Source organism: Arabidopsis thaliana, chromosome 3 (assembly GCF_000001735.4).
Source record: "Arabidopsis thaliana chromosome 3, partial sequence".
Lineage (NCBI taxonomy): Eukaryota > Viridiplantae > Streptophyta > Magnoliopsida > Brassicales > Brassicaceae > Arabidopsis > Arabidopsis thaliana.
Genome location: NC_003074.8, coordinates 11404998 through 11415856, shown reverse-complemented (window position 1 = coordinate 11415856; position 10859 = coordinate 11404998). Strand labels below are relative to the sequence as shown.

At 41.0% G+C, this 10859-nt stretch overlaps 2 long non-coding RNA genes and 4 pseudogenes across 6 annotated transcripts; 3 read left to right on the top strand and 3 right to left on the bottom strand.

Annotated features, from left to right (window-relative positions):
* Window positions 1-641: 641 nt before the first annotated feature.
* Window positions 642-924, top strand: AT3G05795. Its single transcript, NR_141200.1, has one exon. It is a non-coding gene; the product is annotated as an other RNA (long non-coding RNA).
* An 823-nt stretch (window positions 925-1747) lies between these two features.
* AT3G05785 lies at window positions 1748-2241 on the bottom strand. Its single transcript, NR_141199.1, has one exon. It is a non-coding gene; the product is annotated as an other RNA (long non-coding RNA).
* Window positions 2242-3491: 1250 nt separating this feature from the next.
* AT3G29612 lies at window positions 3492-5284 on the top strand (annotated as a pseudogene; the record flags this gene model as incomplete). The annotated part of the gene is made up of 1 exon: window positions 3492-5284.
* A 482-nt stretch (window positions 5285-5766) lies between these two features.
* On the bottom strand, window positions 5767-6255 carry AT3G29610 (annotated as a pseudogene; the record flags this gene model as incomplete). Its single annotated transcript has 2 exons — window positions 5767-5991; window positions 6061-6255.
* A 1534-nt stretch (window positions 6256-7789) lies between these two features.
* Window positions 7790-8448, top strand: AT3G29600 (annotated as a pseudogene; the record flags this gene model as incomplete). The annotated part of the gene is made up of 3 exons: window positions 7790-7812; window positions 7851-8222; window positions 8349-8448.
* A 1121-nt stretch (window positions 8449-9569) lies between these two features.
* Window positions 9570-10776, bottom strand: AT3G29595 (annotated as a pseudogene; the record flags this gene model as incomplete). The annotated part of the gene is made up of 1 exon: window positions 9570-10776.
* Window positions 10777-10859: the final 83 nt, after the last annotated feature.

Sequence of the window (10859 nt, the reverse complement as noted above, 5' to 3'; positions counted from 1 at the left end):
GGGTTTCAGAAGATAGAATTCATAACCTGCTCGGGAAAAACATCCGAGCAGTTTCTAGCTAGATCAGACGTCGTATGTATCTTCCATGATCCTCTGAAGTTGCTGCGGCAGAGTCATTGTTTCCTGATTTCTGCAGTATGGATGATTTTGGGCAAACTTTGAAGGAGATTTGCAGATAGAGATTAACACCAATCGATAATCCGTTTAAAGAATAGGATTCCCTGTAATTATATCTTCGCAAAGAGTACTTACTCGAACCTTAACTCTTTCTGGTGCGTCCGAAAAATGTCTCGCAAAAGCTCTAGCTATACACCAAATCCTGTTTCAGACTTGGCATGGATCGAGGACTTTTTCAGTTGTTTCCTGGACAGGAAGCAAGATGAATAACTTCTTGATCTTAAGTGCATTTGACGACCCGTCAGGTGCGGTGAAATCTTTGGTTGATAGTGTTGAACTTTGAGTTGCTGATCTCAAGTGAGAATAACAATGACGCGATCGAAGAATGGTAGCAAAGATGATGTAGCAGGTTCCCCAACCTAGAAGGAGTTCAACAATAGAGACGAGATTGGTCTCTATAGAAAGATAAGCCTTGGGGCTTCATGATGATGTGAAGGTTGATTCTGATATTCTACCAGATCGACGGGAAATCGATCTAAAAAGCAGCTGATCTGATAACAGCGGAACTCCGCTCTATGGTTTCGGCCAGGATGCGCTCGTCGCGGAAAAACTGTGAGAATTCTTACAAGACTGCAACAAAAGAGGCAAAGTTGGATTCTTTAGAAAGATAATGATGCGCAGATCGGGTCCTGGTTCCTTTTAGGTCGCCGGGAAATCGATCTGAAAGCTGGCAGATTGGATGTTGACGGATATGTGGTCTGATAACTACGCATGCTTGAGAGAAACGCCTATAACTCCCGGAAGACAGCATAGAATGAAGCAAAATAGATCTTGTTGGCAAGATAAGCCTCAGAGATTAAGAACGATATGTAGATGGGCTCTTCATGTGTTTTGAATCGCTGGGAATCTACCTTCTACCCCAGTTGTTCGCGCAGTTCGAGTCTGCGATATTGACAGATGTCATATGTTGCGTGGAAACAGTGATAACGCTTAGTACCCAGCTTCGATATTTGTGAGGTTGATTGTGTTGGAAGGATAAGCCTCGTATCTTCAGATTGATAGGTAAAACGCCTTGTTATGCTTTCTAGATCGCCTGGAATTTTGTTTTGAAGTTGGTTGTTCTGACAGCGGCGGGTTTGACAAAAAGATTGCATCCGGTGAAGAGAAGCGATGATAACTCCTAGCTCTAGGCGTTCGGGTATTCGGGTCGGGTTTGGGTCAGGTATTTTGGGTTCGAGTTTTTCGGGTTTAGAAATTTAAGACCCGTTCTATATATAAATAAACCCAAACTCGAACCCGAACCTGAACCGAATCCGACCCAAAACCGAACACGAGTTGTTTTGCTTGAATATATTTAAAAATATACAAAAATAACTAAAATATCCAAAAAAATCCTAATATTTTTTATATATAAGTATAAATATAATTAATATATACAGTACTTATATTTGAGATATGTTTGGGTACCTATTCGGGTTCAGGTTCGGGTTTTTTGGGTTTTAAAGTTTAGACCCGTTCAGGTATTTTAAAAATTCGGGTTTGGGTTCGAATCGGGTTTTTCGGATCGGGTTCGGATCAGTTCTTTTGGTTCGGGTATTATGCCCAGGCCTAATAACTCCCAGTAGACCGCTCGGATCGAGGCAAGGTCGGCTTCTTTGGAAAGCTGAATCTCGGGGAAATCTGTAGATAGGTATATCGTAGCTTATTTCATCAGGAGTTTCAAGGAAACGATCCCGAAGCTGACTGGTTTTATAGAGTTGGATCTTGTGACAAACTGCACTTGCCTGAGATAAACGTTTATATATCTCATCATATATCTTAGATTAAGGCGAGGTCGACTTTTCCGAAAAGATGACTCTGTGGGCGATCCGTTGATTTATTACTCCTCATGAGATTCTCTGTGATTTGTTGGGAAATCGGCCCCTAGGCGAGCTGGACTATTCCGACGGATTATAGTTTAACTCTCAGCAGATGTATCTGATTGAGAGGTGGTTAGATTCATTCGAAAGCTGATCACCGGGGCAATCCGTGAATAGGTTATACGTCACCTGGTTCATTGTACCTTGACGGGAAATCGGTTCCGAGGCAGACTGGTCTATTCAGACGGATATGTGAAGAAACAGACGAGAAAATGGTTGGAAACTCCTTTTTTGTCAAGAGAAAACCTCATATCTTCCCTGAAAAAACAGAAGCAATTTTTGATTTAATTTAAATTTGTAAAGTGATGATTTTACCAAGATACTCTAATCGAAATCAAACATTTACACACTGAACCTGGATCTATTCGAACCCAGACCCGACCCATATCTCCAAACGAATTTTTCTTCGGTTTCTTTTTCTTTTCAACTTCAACTCCTCAACGACGCTCCACTCTCCTTATTCGAAACTTCTCCTTTTCGATTTCTCAACCTCCTTGACGCCTATCCTCTTCGTTCTCTTCTCGACAACAAAGAACGAGAACCCTAATCTCTCATTTCTGAATCCTAATCTTCTCCTTCTATAACCCTAACTTCCCAGCCATTTTCTCCAACCCTAACCCTAATGGCGCCGAGAACAATTCCTCCTCTAAAGAAGAGGAAGAGAGGAGTAGCCGGAGGAACAAAGCCAATAGATGTTGTCACGAAGGCAACAACGGAGCCTCCGACAACGACAGAGGAGCCATCAGCGACGGAGCAAAATCCGGTCGCAATTGAGGGAGGAGTTGAAGAAGAACCAATTCCGACCATAATCCCGACCGTAGTGGAAGAAGGAGAGCAGTCTGACAACAATGAGGAAGAAAATTCTGAGAAGGATGAGAACGAAGAGAGTGAAGAAGAAGAGAGTGAAGAAGAAGAGAAAGAAGAAGAAGAGAAAGAAGAAGAAGAGAAAGAAGAAGAGGGAAATGTTACCGGAGGAGAGTCCTCCAATGATAGTAGTACAACCTTGGGCGAAGAGTACTCCTCCGATAAGAATATGAATGATGAGACTGCAGTGGAAAATCAAGTGGAAATTCCGGCGTCAATGGTAAGTATTTCTCAAGTATTTGAATGGTATGAAACTAGTAGAACAGGATAATACTATGATTTCTGGAGAATACTGTCATTACTAGGATATAACTATGTGTATGAATTTTGGGTAACATTGGTAGTACTAAGATAGAACTATGTGTATGATTTCTGGATAATACTGTCATTACTAGGATATACCTATGCGTTTCTGGGTAATACTGTCATTACTAGAAAACAACTACGTGTATGATTTCTCGGTAATACTGTCAGTACTAGGATAGTACTATGTGTATGATTCTAGGTAACATCGGTAGTAATATGAATGAATGTCTGTTGCAGGAGATCGACGAAGAAACAAAAGCAATACTACCGCTGAGTATGTATTTCCCGCCTTCGGAATACGTGAAGAAAATCAAGCTTTCAATTCGGTGCTATATTCACGAAGTGTTGACTACATTCGATAAGTTGGAGCCGGAGATGAGCAAGTCCGAGAGGGAATGGTTTCAGAACCATCCGAGTTTCCAACACATCTTCCACATGCCAAGAGACCCAAACCACCGACTTATGGGGATGTGGATGCTCCTTTTTCGCACGGCGCGCATTGAAAGGAAGAAAGAAGCGTGGTTCATCGTCAATGGCGTTCCAATCTAATATGTTATATTGGAACACGCATTGATATCGGGCTTCAATTGCAAGAACTATACACTTGGGTATAAAAATACGGGAAATTTGGATTTCAAGAAGAAGCATTTCAAGAATATTGTTGTGAAACACGAAGACGTGAGAAAGAAACTCATAGGAATGGTACCCGCGGGTGAAAGATCAAAAGAAAGGTTGAGGATGATGGTCTTGTATTTCTTAACCAGCATTATCATAGCACCTATCAAGACCGGGGATAAGGCACCTCAAGTGGATGAATTTTGCCTCAAGGCTGTGAGTGATCTCACGTTTTGTAGAAATTTTCAATGGGGGAGGTATTTTTTCGATTACATGTTAGGAACCATCTCACACACGGTGAATCATTTTAATGGTTCAGTCACCAACAACGAGAAGTACGTATGGTCGGTTCTGGGTTTCTGTCTTCCGATGGAGGTTAGTTAAAACTTATATTAATAGGTGATTATTTGCAATACTGATAATACTGTAGAATACTATTTGTTATTAGATATTGTTTTCTTATTCTGTAGCTTCTTGCATTCGAGGCAATCCCACAGTTGAGGGAAACATTTATGGAGGACATTGCAGGAGCAGATGAGGGATGTCCTAGGATGTGCAAGGTGAGGTTCAAGAAGAACCATTTGAAAGGCTTTCCTCTTGATACCATTTATGCAGAATTGGGTATAACTCAGGTTAGTTGTCCTAGATTTACTGTTTTATGAAACGTTTGCTATTCTAATTAGTTATAATAATTCATTCATACTGTTTATCTTTACAGGTCATTGATTGTATCATCACACCTGGAATTGAGGAGCATGACCTCATGAAAAAAAATCACGGAAGAAGAAGACTACGTTGACGTGGCTGATGTGGTGGTTGAAAGTTGGTTGAAGCGTCGTAAAGAGAGCCGTCTAATCAGGTTTGATGAGATCTACCAGCAGGATATTCAAGCCCTGCAGATCACCGCAGGACCAAAGATTGCGGGTGCGGAGGATATTCCCGCAGTAGGTGGACAAGAACTTCCGAGTTTGGTTTCTGTTGTGGAGATGATTGAAAACTTGGATAAGAAGATGGTAGACCAGCTGAATGAAATTATAACAATGATTTCAGATTTGGATAAAAGAGTTGAATCGTTGGAAGCATTCAAGGATGAGCAGAAAGCAGAGGAGAGAAAGGTACGTATTGATAATTGCGTAATACTGAGTAACACTGTGATAACGGAAGAAGACCTGTGTAATACTGATATAACTTCGTTCTATTGCAGAATCAAGAAGAGATGGACCAAGAGAAGGATGGTGATCCAATAGAGAAGGATGGTGTTCAAGAGAAAGATGGTGATCAAGAGGAGGATGGTGTCCCGAAAGAGAAGGATCAAGAGAAAGATGGTGTCCCGAAAGAGAAGGACCCGAAAGAGAAAGAGAAGGACCCAAAAGAGAAGGATGGAGGTCCTTCAAAACCCGTGGAAGCAAACTTCACAAGAAGGATAACTCGGAGAACCAAAAATTGAATTTGGTTGAACTTGTTAGGATTTGAACTTGGTTGTACTTGTTAGGATTTGAATTTGGAATGTTTGGTTTTATGATTTGAATTTGGTATGCTTGGTTTTAGGATTTCAATTTGCTTTGTTTGGATTTGAATTTGGTATGCTTTTTTTTGGATTTCAATTTGGATATGAATTGGAATTTGATATGTTAGGATGTAAAGATAATACTGAGAATACAAGGGAAATCTATGATTTAACGATAATACAGAGAATACAAGGGAAAACTATGATTTAACGATAATACAGAGAATACAAGGGAATACTATGATTTGAGGATAATACCGAGAATACAAGAGAAAACTAAGATTTAACGATAATACAGAGAATACAAGGGAAAACTAAGATTTAACGATAATACCGAGAATACAAGGGAAAACTGAGAATACAATGGAATACTGAGAATACAATGGAAAACTTGATAACGATAATACTGGGAATATAAGAGAATACTCAATAAAAGTCTTACAAAACAAAGACAGAAATTAAGTTCACACAAACCCAATAATTCCTCACTCTCCACAAAGTCCCCATCTTTTTTTGGATCTCATCAAACTCCGAAAGCACTTCTTGGTTAGAGTACTCCAAGCTTTGAATCTTTTGGTGATGGTTATCAACTTGCTCTCTTAACCTATTCACCTCTTCTACCATAGCTTTATCCCAAAGTTTCTGAATGTGTAACCCATCATTCTACAAAACATGAATTCTTATTGCTTAATCAATTATTCTAAAACAAGATTGATGATATCTTCAATTTACCTTATAATCGGTGCATTCATAGTATCTTTTTCCTTTGTCACCGTCTTTCTCAGAGATTATGTCAAGGATGCGTCCACCACAAGGACAAATTATCGGAATTTCTTCCATCATTGCGACTTCTTCTAGTTGTTGCATTATCCTCTTAGCGCTCTTCATCTCATCATACCATGGGTCACTCTCACACAATCGATCCATAGCTGATTGAAGGAATTTCGAGAGAGAGAGAATGATTTGAGATCGAGAGAGAGAGGGAGAGTGAATTCCGACGAGAGAGAGAAGGAGAGAGAGAGAGAGAGAGAGAGAGAGAATGATTTGAAGAGAGAGAGAGAATGATTTGAAGAGAGAGAATGAATTTCGAGAGAGAGAGAGAAGATAATTGTTTGGTTTTGGGGGAAATTTTGTTTGGATTTGGGGGGAAATTGAAATTGGAGGGAAAGTTAATTTTTGGAGGTAAAGGTGATTTCCACGTGGGCGCAGTAATTTAGACATGTACGCCGTTTTTTTAGAGTTAGTTGTACCCTAGTTTTTGGTTGTACAAAATATCCACGTAGTTGTATATTTCGTGTTTTCCAGTTTAGGCAATATTACATATCCTTCAAAATGATTTATCTAGTTGTTCAGTTGAGGGAAGTCTATCACTATTAAATTCTAAAGGTTTAATGTAATCACATGTTAACAATATATAAAATTGTATAATTTCAATTCTAAGTTGGAGTTTATATCAAAAGTGAGCTTAAAAGTATAACGAATATGTAGGTTAGAGTCTATTAGCATGTATATTGACCATATATTTTTTTCCCTAATTTAATTCGTTTTAATTAATTTTTAAGAGTTCTTCATCTCTGCATAGTCTATTTAATATTTGATGTTTGAAACAAACATAAATTCAAATTTTAATATCCTTCAATAGTTATACTTGTATTTCCAGTATTATCGTCAAATCATAGTATTCTCCTGTATTCTCAGTATTATCGTCTAATCCTAGTATTCTCCTGTATGCTCGGTATTATTGTCAAATCCTAGTATTTCCCTGTATTCACAGTATTATCGTTATACTTGTATTTGTAATGACCGCGTCCCTCGTTCATAAAGAGGCCGGTTTGTTTTAGGAGAAAATGAGATCATGGTCGAGGAACGGACTAAAATACTTAGTCGGAAGAACGAGAAAGATCAAGCTGAACCAGCTAGGTGAGTTGGACAAGCTGGATGAATTAGCTAGCTAAGCTAGGTGAGCTAAACCAGCTGGAAGACTAGCTAGCTCAGCTAGGTGAGCTGACCGACAGCTCAACTGAGCTCGGTGAGCTGATCGAGTACTGACCCAGCTGGGTGGTCCGGTCAGCTGACACTCGAGCTGGTGGACTATGGTAGCTCACGGGTGAAGAGGTGTCTCGGCCAAAAGGTGTAAGGTCGAGCAGGTACCAATGAACGGTTGCATCGCCCAAAGGATGCAATGAACGGATGTGACCTTTCGGAAGGATGCAAGGAACGGATGTGACCTTTCGGAAGGGTGCAAGGACCGGATGTGATGCTTCGGGAAGCATCCATTCGCCCCCTATATAAGGGAGGACGCCCAAGGCCTTTGGGATCATCTCACAACGTCCAGACACCATAAAACATTCTTAAAAGTGTCCCAACACATCTCAAAGTTGTTGGTCGGAAAGGGGGTGCGGCTCGGCGAGTATAACTCGACCGAACTGATGCGCATGCTACCTCCCGGCCCAACGGTTCGATGGAGTGTAGAGGATGGAGAGGGTAGACCGTTCGTCTTAGAGACGAATCGGATCTGGTAGACCGCTCGTCGGATCGGATCGGCCAGACCGATCGTCGGACGGATCGGATCGGACAGACCAATCGTCGAATGGGATAGGCCGATCGTCGCACGAAACAGGTCGGACAGACCGATCGTCGGATGGGATGGATCGAGAAAAGTGTTCGAGAAAGCACAAGGATAAGTGCATCCGAACACACCCAAGGATCGCCCATGGATGCAATCTTACCGGTAAAGGGAGAAAGCACCAAGAATGGGTAAGGAACGTGATTCACCATATAGGATCAATATCGCGGCTGCCTTCATGTATCTATCTCCTCAGCCATGGTGAAACCGATCGGAGATCTGTAAGACCAAATGGTGACTCAATGGATAACCAACGGGAAAGTCCACGGTGGGAACCAATGGACAAAACGGATGTTGGACACGCGAGCAAACCTAAGGCCGACGGAAGAAGGATTTCATGGGCTAGCCTACGATGATCCGGTGGATGAATCCACGGACCCTTGGGTGTGATAAGGATATCGTTCGGACCGCATGGATGGATCGTTAAGCCGAAAGTTTTACAGACCACCATGGACCGGACGGGTAGACGGTTAGTAAACCATGGGCGGTCGTAGTGTTAAACAACCGGATCGGAAACATGGATAGTTCGATAAGCCGAGGGCTCAATCGTTGACCATGTAGCCGGAGGGACGTATGTTTGGAGAACGGATGGACCAATGAGCCAATAGCTTGATTGGGCCATCGTGAACCAAGGGAATCGTACGATCCCCAATCTTTTATCTTTGTACTTAGACCAGTAGGGTTGGTTGGTTGTATGGCTAAGTAACGATAGAGATTGGTCCATCAATACACGATCGGATCTGAATCGTGGAACGAATGGAATAAGGCGACAAACGATCTAAGGAATCACATCCGCATGTTGGCCAAGGTATGTAACGATCTAACTTATTAGTTAAGGTAGACGTTTGGGAATTGACCGTGAAAATAGGATAAAGGAATATGCGATTGTTAGGCCTAGAATGGTTAGCGAACAATATGCATGTCTTGACCGAGTAAAGGATCGATCTAAGTCTAAGGGATAAAGACGATGAAACCGGTACAAGAGTTAGTTAGAACTAAACCAAGGTTAGAAAGACTTCCGCTGTGTAATAAGAGAGCGATTATAGAATAAGGCCTCGTAAAGGCAATTCTATATTGAATCGCAAAAAAATTAAGAGGTTTGGTCGGGAAGAGGCGCGAACGTGAGTCCAAGGTTGCCGGACGCCGAGACGTCCGGGACGGGGTCTCACAGTATTCCCAGTGAATTAAAATTTAGTATTAACTGAAAGAAATTCTAGTGTTACATAGTTGCACAACGCGAATAAGGTTTACAATGATTAAAATCAAATACTATGGGTGCCAAATAACAACCATTGCAACGACTGTCTCAGCCTCCTTTTGTTCTGAGTCCTTTGACGTTTTGGACGTCTTTCTCCGGTGGATGGAAACCTAAGTACTTTTGTTCTACCCTTCTTCTTTTTCCGAGGCAGAGGTAATACCTTCAACGCTTTGATGTCATCCGGGATATCCCACTGTGATCTATCCGGGACTAAATAAATAGTCCTATAATACGCCAATGCCCACAATTCCGCCCAATAATATTTTGAAACCAATTCATGTAATTTCATACCTCGAGTTCTTGTTGTATCGCTCTCGAATGCAATGAAAGCGGCTAACGCGTGAATACATGGATACTTTCTTCAAATGTGTTGCATCCAGAATTATCACTTTCCTCATCGCTTGAAAGCCTTCAATGCTAGCTCCCAAAGCTATGAATAGGTATTGGAATTTCCCGCTCTCATCCAACTTCAGATATGTTACTGTACCTTCATTTACCTTCTTCAACATGTACAAATAACAATTGATATCCTTGTAGCTATCTTCCGCGCTACCTTTTAAATCACAAACGGCTTGCCTTTCCCCTCTCAATGCGGTGGAGTATGATATCTTCACACCTAATTTTGTTTGAACAAGCTTCATGATAACCTTAGGAGCTGGAGTTTCCAACAGTCCAGGAAAAGTATCATGAAGAAGAGCTGCTACTAATTCAGGGGTACCTTTCCTCTTCCTCATCCTTGTATTACTCTTACTAATCCGGGTACAAGTATGCATCTTGTTGTACCTTCTAATAGAGTAAATACTTGTATCTTGAATACATGAAGCTCATATACGCCAGTCATAATTTACTTTTGAACACGTTAGGACATACCGCTCTTTATCAGACTTTTTAATAACATAACCAAAACTGTTAGCAAATGCACCTTTGTCCACCACTTCGTGCAATGCTGCCCTGCTTGGAAATTCTTCTCGCAAAGTCAAACTGATACTGTCTTCCCATTCTTTCTTAAACTGACTAGATTCTACAGCAGGCGGTGGTTCAACGTATTCATCACCCCTATCATCATCATCCCTATCATCACGTGATCCAATCTCAGGATCTTGAGTATCATCAACCTCCACTATTACCTCATTTTGTTCTGTTCCTTGTCCCTCCAATTCGCCCATCACGATGGTTGCATAATCTCTCATTTCATCCTCATTTGAACCCAAATCAGCATAGTTCTTACCAATAGAACTTTTATTGACGACCTCCACTCTAGACAGTTCCTGGGCAATTCCGGTGGAGTGATGACGTCAACAGTCAAAGAATATCTATTAACCATTTCACCTGAAGATATATAGACACTGACATCCTCATCATCACTAATGTGTATGATCTTGAGTTGGTCCCAACATCACTGCATTGTACTTCATTTGCACTTTAACCTTACTTTCATCTAATCCAAGCTTCAGCAAATCCTACTTTCTAACATGGAGAGAGTTATTTTCCCTCCTGGTGTATTCATCATCAAGTTGTACGCTCGATCTTTCCATCTAAAATATATGATGACATTTTCCATCATTGTATCCTATGACAACAATACAAAAACTCTGTCAGATATACTAGTTATACTACAATTCTGGATAACACAAGTATAACTAATCA